We start from the raw sequence: 15743 nt of genomic DNA on the forward strand, positions 1-15743 counted from the left end.
CCGGCGGAATTCAAATTCCACGGCTAGGGGGAGTGTAGTATTTAAATCAGGCACATCCCCGGGCTAAATTTCCCAGCGTGCATTGCTCCCAAATGACGTCGCTAGGACGTCATTGGTTTCGGCGTGTGAACGTAAATTACGTCCATCCGTATTTGCGAATGACTTACGCAAATGACGTAAAAATTCAAAACTCGGCGCGGGAACGAGGCCATAACTTAACATAGGATACGCCGCATATAGCAGGAGGTAAACTATCCCGCGGAAAAAGCCGAACGCAAATGACGTAAAAAAAAAGCGACGTCGTATCTTCTATATGAATCTGCCCCCAACATCTTCACCTTGACTCCCCTGACCCCCCCCCCCCAAGGTTGTCTTCTCCCTCTCTGATGTATTTTCTGGGCAATGCTAATCTTTTACTTGGCCCCAGTTCTATTTATATATAGACACCCTGTTTCTCATGGACAATGAAGTATTTAAATTACTAATCTTGCCTTTATGGTTGCTGAGTGTAAGAACATATGAGACATTTCGCTCCTTAGCAGCTGGAGAGACAGTGTGTGCCCAATGTTTCACTTACATTTGTCATATTCTCCTCTGGTATTACTCCTCATCAAATCAACAAGAATATTCCACTTGTCTGCATATTTCTTTCTCGAAAATGGCAGTACTAGACTAATATGATATCCCTCACTCTTCCTGTCCTTTTAGTAAAATGTCTCTGAATAACTATCCAGATAAGAAGTTCAGACTTTTCTCTGGATATTTGTTCAGGGTCAGTGACTAAAAAGCACTCAACCAAAACGGTCAGTATGAAAGCCGGCTAACTAGCATTTTCCAAAAGATATCCTCAGAGATCGTTGTAATTCTATTGGGACAAATCTATAACTATGCGATGCATCGGATAAATTGGAGTGGGACAGAATCTAAACGATGACTCGTAAAACTTTGATATTGATTAAAATGCAGGAGCGTAATTAAAAAAAAGTGGTATTGATGCCTTTCTTTGTTACATAACATGGACATCTCTATACGGAAAGAATGTTGGAAATGCCTTCGGCTCCAGGATCAATGATCTATATTTGGAGTATGGGCCCACTAATTGTTCCCTATTGGGAAAAAAAAATTCAATTATATCATAAGCTTGACAGCAGAAATGTTTCTAATGCCCCTCAAATTACTGTACTCTGTCTGATACCTGGCTCTTTTACACTTTTATCGGTTTCAACAAGACTTCGGACAGGCTTTGGTAAAGCTCTCTGCATGCTAGTCAAACTCCTGTCACTAAATAAAATGGTTAGCTTACAGACCTGTTTACACCTGCTTTTGCTTTGCTTAGGTTTTGCTTCAAAAATTATACCGTAACTTCAGTGGTTCTTCAAAGCATCTTCAAAGCCTCCATAGACGAGAAGTCTATGGCAAAGCTCGCTTGAAGCCCCACGGAAGCCTCACCGAAGCCCCATCAAAGCTCCACCAAGCAAAAGCAGGTGTAAACAGGACTGTAAGCTAACCATTTTATTTAGTGACAGGAGCTTAAAATGGCGTTCAGAGAGCTTTAACAAAGCGTGTCCGAAGCCATGTTTTAAAGCAAGTTTAATCTAGCCCTTAAGCATATCAAAAGGAATTTCTGTGCTATTTCCAACTTTAGCAAGGACCGTAAGGCTGCTTTCACACTGAGGCACTTTGCAGGCACTATTGCGCTAAAAATAGCGCCTGCAATGCGCCCTGAAAGAGCCGCTTCTTTCTATCCATTTCACACTGGAGCATTGCTCTGGCGGGACGCTAAAAAAGTCCTGCCAGCCGCATCTTTGAGGCGTGGTAGGAGCAGTAAAATACCGCTCCTATAGTGCCCTATCCCATTGAAATCAATGGGGTGGCGCCCGCAAAACGCCGCAAAGCAGCGTTTTTGCGGGTGAGTTTAACACTTTTTCTGCCGTTAGCGGGGGTTAAAATCTCCCCGCAAGTGCCCAAAAAATCGCGGCAAACATGTCGGTAAAACGCAGCTAAAAATAGCGGCGCTTAACCGCCAGCGCACCAAGCTCCTCAGTGTGAAATTACCCTTATGCCTGGATTCTAGCGTAAATCCCATACTCCTTCTTTGTCTGAGTGGTTGTGTGGAATGGATTCTATCTGCCATATGGAACAAATGGTCTCTTGGGAAATGGGTACTGAAGAGGCATTTAAAATTTTTACCAAAAATATGTAGAATACATATCGGCCTAAACTGAGGAAGAACTTTTTATATATTTTTTTATATTATTTATTATAGCAAAAAGTAAAAAATATTGCTTTTTTTTCAAAATTGTCGCCCTTTTTTTGTTTATAGCACAAAAATAAACTGCAGAGGTGATCAAATACCACCAAAGAAAGCTCTATTTGTGGGGAAAAAAAGACGTACATTTTGTTTGGGTACATAGTCAAATGACTGTGCAATTGTCAGTTAAAGGGTCACTAAAGGAAAAAAATGTTTTTGGTGAAATGACTGTTTACAGGGTATAGAGACATAAAAGTTAACTGATTCCTTTTAAAAATGATTACAAATAGATTAAATTCAATCATATAATGTGCCTCTAGTTTCACTTTCGGTTTTAAACTGGTTTCATGTTTCTGTGAAGTAAAGAGGCCCACAGAACAAAAACAAACAATTCCAGGGCAGTGTTTGTTTTTAAAATGAATCTGAAGGAAGGGAGGGAGGGTAGTGTAATTTACCTCTGTATAAACTCTCACATGTGTGACTCTATAGTAATGTGGGCTGCACAGATAAGAAAAAGAAGGAAATAAAGAGCTTAGAAAGGAACTGATATATGAGCATGCTCAGTCGAGCACACCAGCTGGTCTACACAATCTCAGCCTGCAATAGGGACACAGAGAATGGGAGGGACAGCTGAAGGAATGATCAACCAGGTATATTGCACTCTACACAAAACAAATGCTTTAGTGGTTTTGTGAGTAGGACACTTTAAGGTTAAGAAATTCTTAAAGACCATTATTTAATCACTTCAGCACCGAGCCTCTTTTTGACACTTGTTTACAAGTTCAAATCTTTTTATTTGCTAGAAAATTACTTAGAACCGCCAAACATTATATATTTGTTTTTCCGAACACCCTAGAGAATAAAATGGCAGTTGTTGCAATGCTTTCTGTCACACCATATTTGCGCAACGATCTTACAAGCGCACTTTTTTTTGGGAAAAAAATACACTTTTTTTTATATTGTGAAAGATGATGTTAAGCTGAGTAAATTGATTCCCTACATGTCACGCTTCAAAATTGCGCCTGCTCATGAAATGGCGACAAACTTTTAGCCTTAAAAATCTCCATAGGCAATGTTTACCAGTTTTGAGTTACAGAGGAGGTCTAGGGCTAGAATTATTGCTCTCACTCTAACAATCATGACAATATCTAAGATGTGTGGTTTGAACACCGTTTTCATATGCGGGAGTTACTCACATATGTGTCCGCTTCTGTGTGCGAGCTCTTTGGGACAGGGCGCTTAAACATTTTTTTTTCCTATTTATTATTTTACTTTTTATTTAAAAAAAATAATTGGGTCATTTTTATTCCTATTACAAGGAATGTAAACATCCCTTGTAATAAAAATAAAGCATGACAGGACCTCTTAAATATGAGATCTGGGGTAAAAAAAAACTCAGATCTCATATTTATACAACAATTGCAATAATAAAAAAAAATCACTTGGAATTTTTATTTTATTTAAAGAGCTATGGGTGGAAATGACGCTATGGAGCTGAGCAGGGCCCATCTTTCCCTCAGTCGGCAGCAACCAGCCAAGGATGGTGGGTCCGGTAAGCGATTGAGATGACCGAGCGCATCAGGAGGGGGGTGGGCACCTGTCCTGCCACCGATAAAAGTGATCTTGCGGCGAATGCGCCGCAGAGACCAATTTTATCTTAAAGAGAAACCCACGCTGTTCTCGAAAATACCAGGGTTATGGCAGCTAGCTGCTGCCATAACCCCGGTATTTAGCATCAAAGTACCAACATACGGGTACGACTATTTTCATGAAGTGGTTAATATAATACAAACAGGTGAGGTAGAAACAGTTTTTAATGTAAGAAAGAATTTACAGTGTCATGTATCCACTGCATATTTTCCATTGTTTTGCATCCAATTTTAATTTAAAATGTCTGCAAAGTTCTTTTGCATTGATTCGGCAGTATTTTTAAGCATAAATTTGTTGGTAGTTTTTGCAGCAGATTTAAATTTTAAAAAATTGGCGAACTTTTAAGCATATGGTATATGATTTGTTAGTGCATGGATTAGCCCTCCAAAATGAGCTGTACCATAACATTGAAGGGACTAAAATACACAATAAACTTGTCTACAAAGGATGTGTCTTCATATCATCAAGCTGCTTAATTGTGGTAATGACACCATCAAGTTCTGCTTTTTACTTTTTTAATTAATGTTTTTATTTGCACGATGCGGTTGACTCACACAGCAGTATAAAACAATAATTTATGTCCTATTTTCCTCATATTGAAGTGGGTATTACAGTGTACTTTCCAGGAGGAAGGCTGTTGAGGGGACAGCATTTAAGTAATCAAAGATAAATGTTAATGAATGTTTTAAAATTCTTCAAGTTGATCCATTTTACATCTCAGGGACTCCATTAAGCATTGCGTGCAATTGAATAGATTACATTTACATGCATTTCGTTCTAAATCACTGCTTTGTAATTCGAGGGCATGAATATACTTTACCAGCTAATACTTTACAGCAATATATTTGGAAATGGGCCCCACATTGTAGTTAGTATTCATGTCTGATGGCTTTATTTCAACCAGTTCTATCTTAACATTCCACAGCATTTCCTCTAGGGCAGTGGATCTCAACCTTCTAGTGCCGTGACCCCTTGATAAAACTTCCCAAGTTGTGGGGACCCCCAACAGTAAAAAAAAAATGTAAAGTGGGTTGTTAGCACCCAAGGAAAGACGAGTAATTTGCACCCCTAACCCACAGACATTTAGCGCTTCCCACTCGTACAGTATTAAATCTTCTTATGGTACATTTTAGGATGTGTGGAAATAAATACTGCGCAGGTCTAAACAATCATAAATAGTGTGACACCATTTACATTGGATGAAAAAACAGTAAAAATAAAAAAATTTAAAGTGAAATAAAAACAACAAAAGTGAAAAACAATAAAAAGGCTGCTGCAGCTCATATGTCAGATAAACATAAAATACAAATAAAAAATGGTAGAAGCTGCGCTGCAATATGAGGAAATCAACATAACAATCAAATTATGATGTGTGCTGTGCACACAAATCACTAGTGCAATCTAAAATAAACAAGTGAAAAGTGCAGAGTCCATATGAATGGATGTATCACAGAAAAAATCAAGATGACAGAAAGTTCTCTGAATGTGTGAAAGGTATCCAGATAATATCCTGTGAATCTGTATAGCAGATAAAGGTATCCTCCACCGTTAAATCCTAGCTGCTTACCAGAACGATAAGTTAACCAAGCATGTAGCCAAGCATGTAACCACAAAAGCCAGATCCAGGATTCAAGGGTATATTTTCACCTTATCTCAGTTTCACATATCAGACCATTTTTTCTCCATAGTAAGACCCAAAAGAGAAAAGGCTGACATAGCGTAATACCGTAATAAAACGTTTTTAATGATAAAAGTAATGCACTTACAGTTATGCAGTTAAAATAGTGCGTGTATTGACGTCAGAACGCCGCTCCTCCCTACGCCGTTTTGTCACAACAATGACTTCTTCCAGGGGTGCCCCTGGAAGAAGTCATTGTTGTGACGAAATGGCGTAGGGAGGAGCGGCGTGCTGACGTCACTACGAATCGTACCGCGCTGTCTACCCGGAAGGACGAGCGGACAGTAGAGCCGGCCGGCTATTACAATACACGCACTATTTTAACTGCATAACTGTAAGTGCATTACTTTTATCATTAAAAACTTTTTATTACAGTATTACGCTATGTCAGCCTTTTCTCTTTTGGGTCTTACTATGGAGAAAGAATGGTCTGATATGTGAAACTGAGATAAGGTGAAAATATACCCTGGAATCCTGGATCTGGCTTTTGTGGTTACATGCTTGGCTACATGCTTGATTAACTTATCGTTCTGGTAAGCAGCTAGGATTTAACGGTGAAGGATACCTTTATCTGCTATACAGATTCACAGGATATTATCTGGATACCTTTCACACATTCGGAGAACTTTCTGTCATCTTGATTTTCTCTGTGATACATCCATTCATATGGACTCTGCACTTTTCACTTGTTTATTTTAGATTGCACTAGTGATTTGTGTGCACAGCACACATCATAATTTGATTGTTATGTTGATTTCCTCATATTGCAGCGCAGCTTCTACCATTTTTTACATTTTAGGATGTACCGCTCTTTCTCTTTGTTCTTCTTTTATCTCTCTCTATTCTAATTTCTTTATTTTTTTGCCATCTCTCTTGTTCTTTCTCTCCCCTTTTCTATGTTCCTCCCCCACTTTTCCTTTTCCTTCCATGTATTCTCTATTTTTACTCCTTCTCTTACTCCTTGGTGGGGAGTTGGGATGAGTGGTAGTGCTGGGGAGAGTTCTGATCAGCCAACTTAGGTGCTCTTGATCAAGGTCATCTGCTGATCTGAGAACTGTCGTAGGGACTTTTAATGGCAACTATAAGTGTTACTCACTGTGTCTTCAGGTTCAAGTGTCTCGTAGCAGTGACACCTATGCCGAAATCAGGAGATAGGGCCTCCTCCAGCCCCTCCCACTTCACATTCCTTACCAGTCAGTTGTCCTCTATTCTCTGCCCCCCCCAACCATGCTGTGAACAGAATGGGCGGCTGTGAAGAGACTGAGTGGGCGGGTGCGGGCTCCAGGAACAGCCCTGCTGGGTGGCCGTGAAAAGGCTGGGAGAGCAGCGCAGGCTTCAGGAACAGCCCAGGATTCGGTGACCCCTGGCAAATCGTCATTTCACCCTCGAGGGGGTCCCGACCCCCAGTTGAGAACCACTGCTCTAGGGTTTCATTTGTTGGCAGTCAATGCAAGATTTATTCTGGCATCATTTTCCATCTTTCATAAATGGTGTAAAAAGTGTCAGGAAAGGTATCATTCACAATTAGGACTATCTATGCAATACATGCATTACTATCCAAAGAAAGGCATGCATCTGTATGTTTGTAGCACACAATAAAATACTCCCAGATAGACCACATGCACCATTCCCTTAAAGTTTAAGTAAACCCCCCTATCGTGGTAAGCCATGGAAGCTGTTACCTTTCCCATTGTTTAATCTACAACTGCCATGGTGCTGGACATGTGATCAGTTATGACACCAGTCATTGGAGGGTTTGACAGTTTGGTTGAGAGCATAACCAATGGGAGTGTAACATTTCGAGCACGTGCCGGAAATTAAACCGTTTTATGGGTGGGTTTACTTCCGCATGGAAAGTGGATACACACTGTACTACTTGCTTGTTCAAAAACAATAGGTATCATTATATGGAGTAAAAAAAAACTACTTGATGTTCTTCTATGTAGAAAAGCTATCTCTTTTGTCCAATAGATACAAAGAAACCTTGGTAATATACTGTTGGAATGAAACAGCAGGTAGATAGGAGCAAAACAGTGTGGCAGCCTTATGCCGCGTACACACAACCGTTATTCATGTCATGGAAAAAAACAACGTTTTTCTCGTTGTGATACCTCTCAAGCCTGCGTTGCATACACACAATCGTGATAAAAAATGCTCCTTTAGCTACCCTGAATCATAAATTTACAGTACCACCCAGGTGTTTCTTGCTGTATGAATATTGAGCTACTTTAGTAAGTAAACCCACAAGTTTATACACATGTTAAATGGCACATATGCACAAATACATAAAGGTGTACACTTTACAATGCCACAACACCTGGATAGTTAGATATTTCCAACTAATTCATTACAATATACAGTGGCAGAGTAGGAAGAATTTTTTAACAGACCAAATTAACACAGACTGCTTATAAATTGGCCACTATAATGAGGACCATCTTATTAGAAAATGGAAAAGCTTTTGGGAAGAGTTGCTGAACACCTTATGCCGCGTACACACGACCGTTTCTTACGACGAGAAAAACGGCAACGTGAAAAACGTGGAGAAAAAATAGAGCAGGTTCTAAATTTTGAATGCCCATTTTTATCGTCGAGAAAAATGCTCTGGAGCCTACACACGACCGTTTTTCACGAACAATTGAAAAAAAAAATATTTTTCTCGTCATGAAAAACGGTCGTGTGTACGTGGCAGTAAAACACAGTTATATTTATTTATATTATTAGGCATTGTATTTTTCAAAATATAAGTCATTAAAGCTGATCCCCAGGCATGTTCTGAAGTTACCCCCTATACCTTGTTCTCACGGTGTAGAGCACACCACCAGCATTAGATTTTTCTTTTTTTTCTTTTGCCATGTTTCTGTGACGAGAATTTTTTTTATTACTCCCTTTTATGGCTACACTAGCCTGGTAATTTTTTTGCAAGGGCATCTGTTGGGAGGAGAGATCAACAACAGTTTACCCTACATTAGTTATTTTTCAGGTAAGGGGATGGAGAGGTACTGTACTGATTTCAGCAGATAATTAATGCAGTCAAGAAATCAGGCAAGGGCTACAACACTGTTTGGGATTTCAGTTTAGCAGTGACGGTAAAGTACTAGTTCTCACAAAAAAGATAGGAGCTCATTTGCTTTATGACAAGATTAACCGGTATTTTTCTGTATTTGTAGCATTTTTAGAAGGCTAAAGCATAGCGAAATGTGCATGTATTACAAATATGTCATGCATACATGTTTTTGTTTTTTTCCCCCAAACCATAGTCCTGTTTTTTCCCTTAACTATTTCAGCCCTGGAAGAATTTACTCCCTTCCTGACAATTGCGCTGTCGTGCGACGTTGCACCCAAACAAAATTGATGTCCATTTTTTCCACAAATAGTGCTTTCTTTTGGTGGTATGTGATCACCTCTGCAGTATTTATTTTTTCCGCTATAAACAAAAGAGCGACGATTTTGAAAAAAAGCTATTTTTTTTCCTTTTTGCGATAATAAATATCCCCCAGAAAATATATAAAAAATATGTTTTCCTCAGTTTAGGTCGATATGTATTATTCTACATATTTTTGGTAAGCGTATATTGATTGGTTTGCGCAAAAGTTATAGCGTCTACATAAAGGAGATAGTTTTATGGCCTTTTTTGTTACATTTTTTTTTACTAGTAATGGTGGCGATATGCGATTTTTATCATGACTGCGACATTATGGCGAACACATAGGACACTTTTGACACATTTTTGGGACCATTGTCATTTATACAGCGATCAGTGCTATAAAAATGTACTGATTACTGTTTAAATGACACTGGCAGAGAAGGGGTTAACCACTAGTGGCGATAAGGAGGTTAAGTGTGTTCTAGGGATGTGTCCTAACTGTGGGGGGGATGGGCTATCAGTGACATGACAGGGAGTAGTAGATCACTGTCCTGTCACTAGGCAAAACAGGGAAATGCCTTGTTTACATAGGCATATCCCCGTTCTGCCTCTCCTGACCACAATCGCCGGCCGCCAGAGAACATCGAGTTCCCGGGACCCGCGAGCACACTCCCGAGGCACACGGCGGGCGCGCGCCCGCTGGGCGGCAAATTCAAAGGGACTCCCGTGCCATTCTGCCGACGTATATCGGCGTGCGGTGGTCGGGAAGCAGTTAAGTACCTATAATGAGACAAACTTGTAAAAGTGTGGAACAATTTAGGGTTATAAAAAGAATACCTATTGGGTAGACGTGCCTTTATATCAGTGTTTCTCAACTCCAGTCCTCGGGGCGCACCAACAGGTCTTGTTTTCAGGCTTTCCATTATTGTGCACAGGTGATTTTATCAGTTTCACTGCCTTAGTAATTACCACAGCAGTTTGATCTGAGGGAAATCCTGAAAACATGACCTGTTGGTGCGCCCCGAGGACTGGAGTTGAGAAACACTGCTTTATATTATTGGGGCAGGCAGAACTTTACAAAGCAGCTTGAAAGCCTCATTACTGTTAAACTAAGCCTTTAACTACATATAAAATTGGAAACACAACTGTTTCTGTATCAGGGCTATCCCAATGCAGGAAATCACATTTTGCCATTTACTTTTCTTAAACATCTCCTACACTATTTGAAATAGTGAGATATTCCAATACCACCCACTGTGCTGCAGTTTGCTCCTGGTCTACAAACCAAATCACTGTGGGCCATATTCTGAGTAAGGATACGATGGAGTATCTCTGGGTACTCCATCGTATCTCTCTTTTTTGGCCCGTGTATCTATGCGACTGATTCTTAGAATTATTTTCGCATAGATGCACTTAAGATCCGACATGTGTAAGTCACTTACACTGTCGGATCTTAAATGTAATTACTCCGCCAGCCGCTAGATGGCGTGTACGTTCAGGTCTCATTTGTTTATGCAAATGAGCCTGATACGCCGATTCCCGAACGAATTCGCGTCGCGTAACCGTCGCTAACGTCGTTTGCATAAGCGTAAACTTACCCCTGCTATATGAGGGGTAAGTTTACGCAAGTCCCACGTAGACCATGTTAAGTATGGCGTCGGGTCCGCGTCGTGTTTTTCCGTCGGCTACGTCGTTTCCCTAAGTCGTTCTTGAATACGACTTTACGTCAATGACGCACACGTCGGCGTCATTGACGTTTTACGCCGCGGACTGGAGCATGCGCACTGGGCTATTTTAAGCCCGGCACATGCGCAGTTTGTTAGAATCGGGGGCGCGCTTAATTTAAATAGAAGCCGTCCCCTTGGAGATACGCGTGGCTACGCCGGGCCATTTACACTCCGCCGCCCCAAACTACGGAGCAAGTGTTTAGGGAATACAGCACTTGCTCCTGTAGGTTGGGGCGGCGGAGTGTAAATGGCTTACGCGCCGCCCGCCTACATTTAGCCAGAATATGGCCCTGTATTTGTTATGTCATTCCAAGCATCCTTCACTGTCTGTTCTTTTATTACCTGGAGTGGTTAAACAGTGTTTCAGTCTTTTCCTGGTAAATTTTTAGCATGAATTCATAATTTCCAGGATTTTATTGAACAAAGGACATGGTTCATTCATTGTATCACAATTTACAGTGACATTATTTTAGCAGTCCCTCTAGTTTCCGACTCTGCGGCCTCAGTTATCACATTACTTTCAAGTCTTATTCTCTCTAGAATTTATACATTGGGTTATCCTGACGCAAGGCACATACGCAGTACACGCGGCAGCCTGTGATTTGCTGCCAGCGTTGCTGCACAGCCATTGGACAATGTGCACTCCGGCGGACTGTTGATCCCATACAGTGTTGTATTACAGCACATATTTAGGCTATGACATCTGTATGATGGCGTTATGGATAGCAGGGACCTTGCTGACATCTTCAATGTAGGTGATCCCTATTTTTTACTTTTGCCAATACATTCAATTACTGTTGGTTTGTGTATATGGTCCCAATGTGCTTTTGAGGAAAGGGGAGGGAGGCGGACTGAGTGTTTTCCACATGTTTTTTTCATATGATTTGATTGGTGGTTGTTCCTTATATATGTCTTTCTGATGCACTGACTCACTTGATTACTTGCCTGACGAAGAGGTCCTGTGTGACCTAGAAATGTTGCACTTTTTGTAATGCTTTTTTTTGTATTAAACATTTTTGGACGCTATCTGCGATCCATGGTGTGCTGGCGAATATTTTTTAACTGTCAGAATACACTGATCAGCAGCTGCAGCTGACTCCAGCCACTGATTATCAAAAGTTTTACAACATGTTCCTTCAACAGCAGACAGCTACACAATCATCAAAATTCAGCAGGTCCATGCTGAAATGACTGAATTGTAATCCATCTATGGATATAAAGTTAAATTAACACATATGTGTGTGTGTGATACCACATAGGCTACCACACTTGTGCACAAGTTATCGGCGGCGGGAGAGGCCCCCCCCTCCCGCCGATCTCCCGCGCCCTCCGCCGCTTACCGGAGCTGTCGGTAGCAGTGGAGGCAATCATGTCCTGTTCCTGCTCGGCTGGGATACGAGTGAGGGCAAGGTGGCCCCCACCCATCCCCATAGCAGGGCGGATGTGACGTCAAAACGTCACTTCCGCCCATGCTCCTTAACCACTTCCTGCCGGCCGTACGACTTTGTATGGCCGTAGTGTGGATGCCAATTGCTGGGAGGCCGTCTATATACGGCCTCCGGCCTGCAGCCACTGGGGGGCGTGCGTGTGTGCCCGCCGCATCACTGAGATGCCGATGCGTGTGCCTGGCGGCCGCAATGTCCGCCAGGCACCCGCGATCGGCGGTTACACAGACAAGGACGTGGATCTGTGTGTGTAAACACACAGATCCACATCCTGTCAGGGAGAGAGGAGACTGATCTGTGTCTCTTGTACATAGGGACACAGATCGGTCACCTCCCCCAGTCAGTCCCCTTCCCCCACAGTTATAAACACTATGCAGGGTACACATGTAACCCCTTCCTCACCCCCTAGTGTTAACCCCTTCCCTGCCAGTCACATTTATACAGTAATTAGTGCATATTTATAGCACTGATCGCTGTATAAATGTGAATGGTCCCAAATTTGTGTCAAAAGTGTCCGATATGTCGCAGTCCCAATAAAAATCGCAGATCGCCGCAATTACTAGTAAAAAAAAATTATAAAAAATAATAATAATTCTGTCCCCTATTTTGTAGGCGCTATAACGTTTGCCCAAACCAGTCGCTTATTGCGATTTTTTTTTTTTTTACCAAAAATATGTAGAAGAATACGTATCGGCCTAGACTAAGAAATATTTTTTTTTGTAAATGGGCTATTTATTATAGCAACAAGTAAAAAATATTGAAGTTTTTTTCAAAATTTTTGCTCTTTTTTTGTTTATAGCGCAAAATATAAAAACCGCAGAGGTGATCAAATACTACCAAAAGAAAGCTCTACTTGTGGGGAAAAAAGGACGTCAATTTTGTTTGGGAGCCACGTCGCACGACTGCGCAATTGTCAGTTAAAGCAAAGCAGTGCCGGAAGCTAAAATTTCACCTGGGCAGGAGGGGGGTATATGTGCCCAGTAAGCAAGTGGTTAAAGCAATATTTGCCTGTTGTCATTTTTTCAAATGATGCTTTTTTTTTTTTTTTTTGCATTTAAGTCTAAATATGAGATCTGAGGTCTTTTTGACCCCAGATCTCATATTTAAGAGGACCTGTCATGCTTTTTTCTATTACAAGGGATGTTTACATTCCTTGTAATAGGAATAAAAGTGATCCATTTTTTTTTTCAGAAGTGAACGCATACGTGAGTAGCGCCCGCATATGAAAACGGTGTTCAAACCACACAAGTGAGGTATCACCATGATCGTTAGAGTGGGAGCAATAATTCTAGCCCTAGACCTTCTCTGTATCTCAAAAGATGCAACCTATAGAATTTTTTAAACGTCGCCCATTCCACGAGCGGGCGCAATTTTGAAGCGTGACATGTTGGGTATCATTTTACTCTGCGTAACATTATCTTTCACAATATATAAAAAAATTGGGCTAACTTTATTGTTGTCTTATTTTTTAATTCAAAAAAGTGATTTTTTTCCAAAAAAAAAGTGCGCTTGTAAGACCGCTGCGCAAATACGGTGTGACAAAAAGTATTGCAATGATCGCCATTTTATTCTCTAGGGTGTTAGAAAAAATATATATAATGTTTGGGGGTTTTAAGTAATTTTCTAGCAAAAAAAACTGTTTTAGTCTTGTAAACTCCAAATCTGAAAAACAACCAAGGTCCTTAAGTGGTTAAATCGCTGTTTGGTCTTGGCCACCGTTCTGCAGCTCAGTTTCAGGGTCCTGGCAATCTTCTTATAGCCTAGACCATCTTGATGTAGAGCAACAATTCTTTTTTTCAGATTCTCAGAGAATTCTTTGCCATGAGGTGCCATGTTGAACTTTCAGTGACCAGTATGAGAGAGTGAGAGTGATAACACCAAATTTTACACACTTGCTCCCAATTCACACCTGGGATGTAACACTAACAAGTCACATGACACCGGGGAAGGAAAATGGCTAATTGGACCCAATATTACGTTAATATTTGCAAATAGTAATAGTAATGTGCTGTTAAAAGGTTTTGTATAGAGATATTCCTCTTGAAGGAAACCTGTAATGAGAGAGATACAGTCATTGATTATTACCACCTTAAGCTAGTTACTTTCCTGTCTCTAGCTTCAGTGCTGTAAAATGCTGACCTGGGAGAAGCATGCGAGACAGGAAAGTCAGAGTGATGTCCATATCTGCATATTTTCAGTGACTTAGAAAGCTATAGGATTAGCATGAAAACCAGGGAGCTAGTATTTGTAGAGGGAGTAGTCAGCAGTGGTAGGCTCCATGTATCTGTTTTTTTTTGTTTTGTTTTTAAACCATACGCTAGGGTAGTTTTAGTATCTGCTCATTACTAAATAAAAATCTATAATCTGTAGATATTTATTTACTGATGTGCTAACCACTTCAGCCCCGAAAGATTTTACCCCCTTCCTGACCAGAGCACCTTTTATAATTTGGCACTGCTTCGCTTTAACTGACAATTGCGCGGTCAACAAAATTGGTGTCTTTTTTTCCCACAAATAGAGCTTTCTTTTGGTGGTATTTAGTCACCGCTGCGTTTTTTTTTTTGCACTATAAACAAAAAAAGAGCGACAATTTTGGAAACATTTTTTTTTTTTTACTTTTTTGCTATAATCAATATCCCCCAAATTAAAAATAAAATAAAAAAATTCTTCATCAGTTTAGGCCAATATATATTCTTCTACATATTTTTGGTAAAACAAAAAAAACGCAATAATCATATATTGATTGGTTTGTGTCTACAAACTATGGGAAACCATTTGGGACCATTGCCATTTATACAGCGATCAGTGCTATAAAAATGCACTGATGCTGTTTAAATGTCACTGGCGGGGAAGGGGTTAACACTAGGGGACGATCGAGGGGTTAATTGTGTGTTCCCTCAGTGTGTTCTAACTGTATGGGAATGACTAGGAGAGGAGACATATAATTTTTCCTACTTAGTAGGAACAAACGATATGGTTCCTCTTCCCAGACAGCACAGGGATTTGTGTGTTTACACATACAAATCTCCATGCTGGCACTCGTGAATAATCGGTCGGCGATTGTGCCCGCTGGCCACGTGCATCGGGTCCCCTGCCATGCAGCGGGCGCCTGCGCGCTCTCTGGTGGCCGAAAAAGGGAAGGGCGTACCCGTTAAGGTTTTCCCCCAGGGGAGTCTTTCTGCCGCAGTATATCTGTGTGAGCCCGTCGGGAACCGATTAAATATAATTTATATGGAAATACTGTAGTAAAAATGAGTCGTGCTATGACGAATATAGCTACTGCTTCTGAGTAGGCTTTAAAGGCCAAGGCTCTACTTTTTGACTGAGCTATGCAGTTAAATAATTTGTGCTAGTGTCCTTATACAGAACTGTGTATTATGAGTTATAACTGGATAAGAACACTGGAAGGGGAGGTTATTGTGATGCTGTGATGGTAATCATATAGTGCCAATGCAATGTTTTTTATTGTTTCAACATTTTGGGGTTTTTCTTATCGAAATACAGTTTAAATAATATTCTGTGCTATTTAGAATAGTTTTCGAAGCCAGTCTGTTTGATATGACACAATTTTTAAAAAATTCAACAGAGGCAATGAGGACTTATATTTATGCTTTTATTTACTTCC

The 15743-nt window shown here is 40.6% G+C and overlaps 1 protein-coding gene across 4 annotated transcripts in view; it reads left to right on the top strand.

The window, feature by feature from the left end:
- The window catches only part of PSD3 (pleckstrin and Sec7 domain containing 3), a 703925-nt gene that overhangs the window by 619850 nt on the left and 68332 nt on the right, over nt 1–15743 (top strand). The gene's annotated exons all lie outside the window — the stretch shown is intronic.

This window comes from Rana temporaria, chromosome 1 (genome assembly GCF_905171775.1).
Source record: "Rana temporaria chromosome 1, aRanTem1.1, whole genome shotgun sequence".
Taxonomy (NCBI): Eukaryota; Metazoa; Chordata; class Amphibia; order Anura; family Ranidae; genus Rana; species Rana temporaria.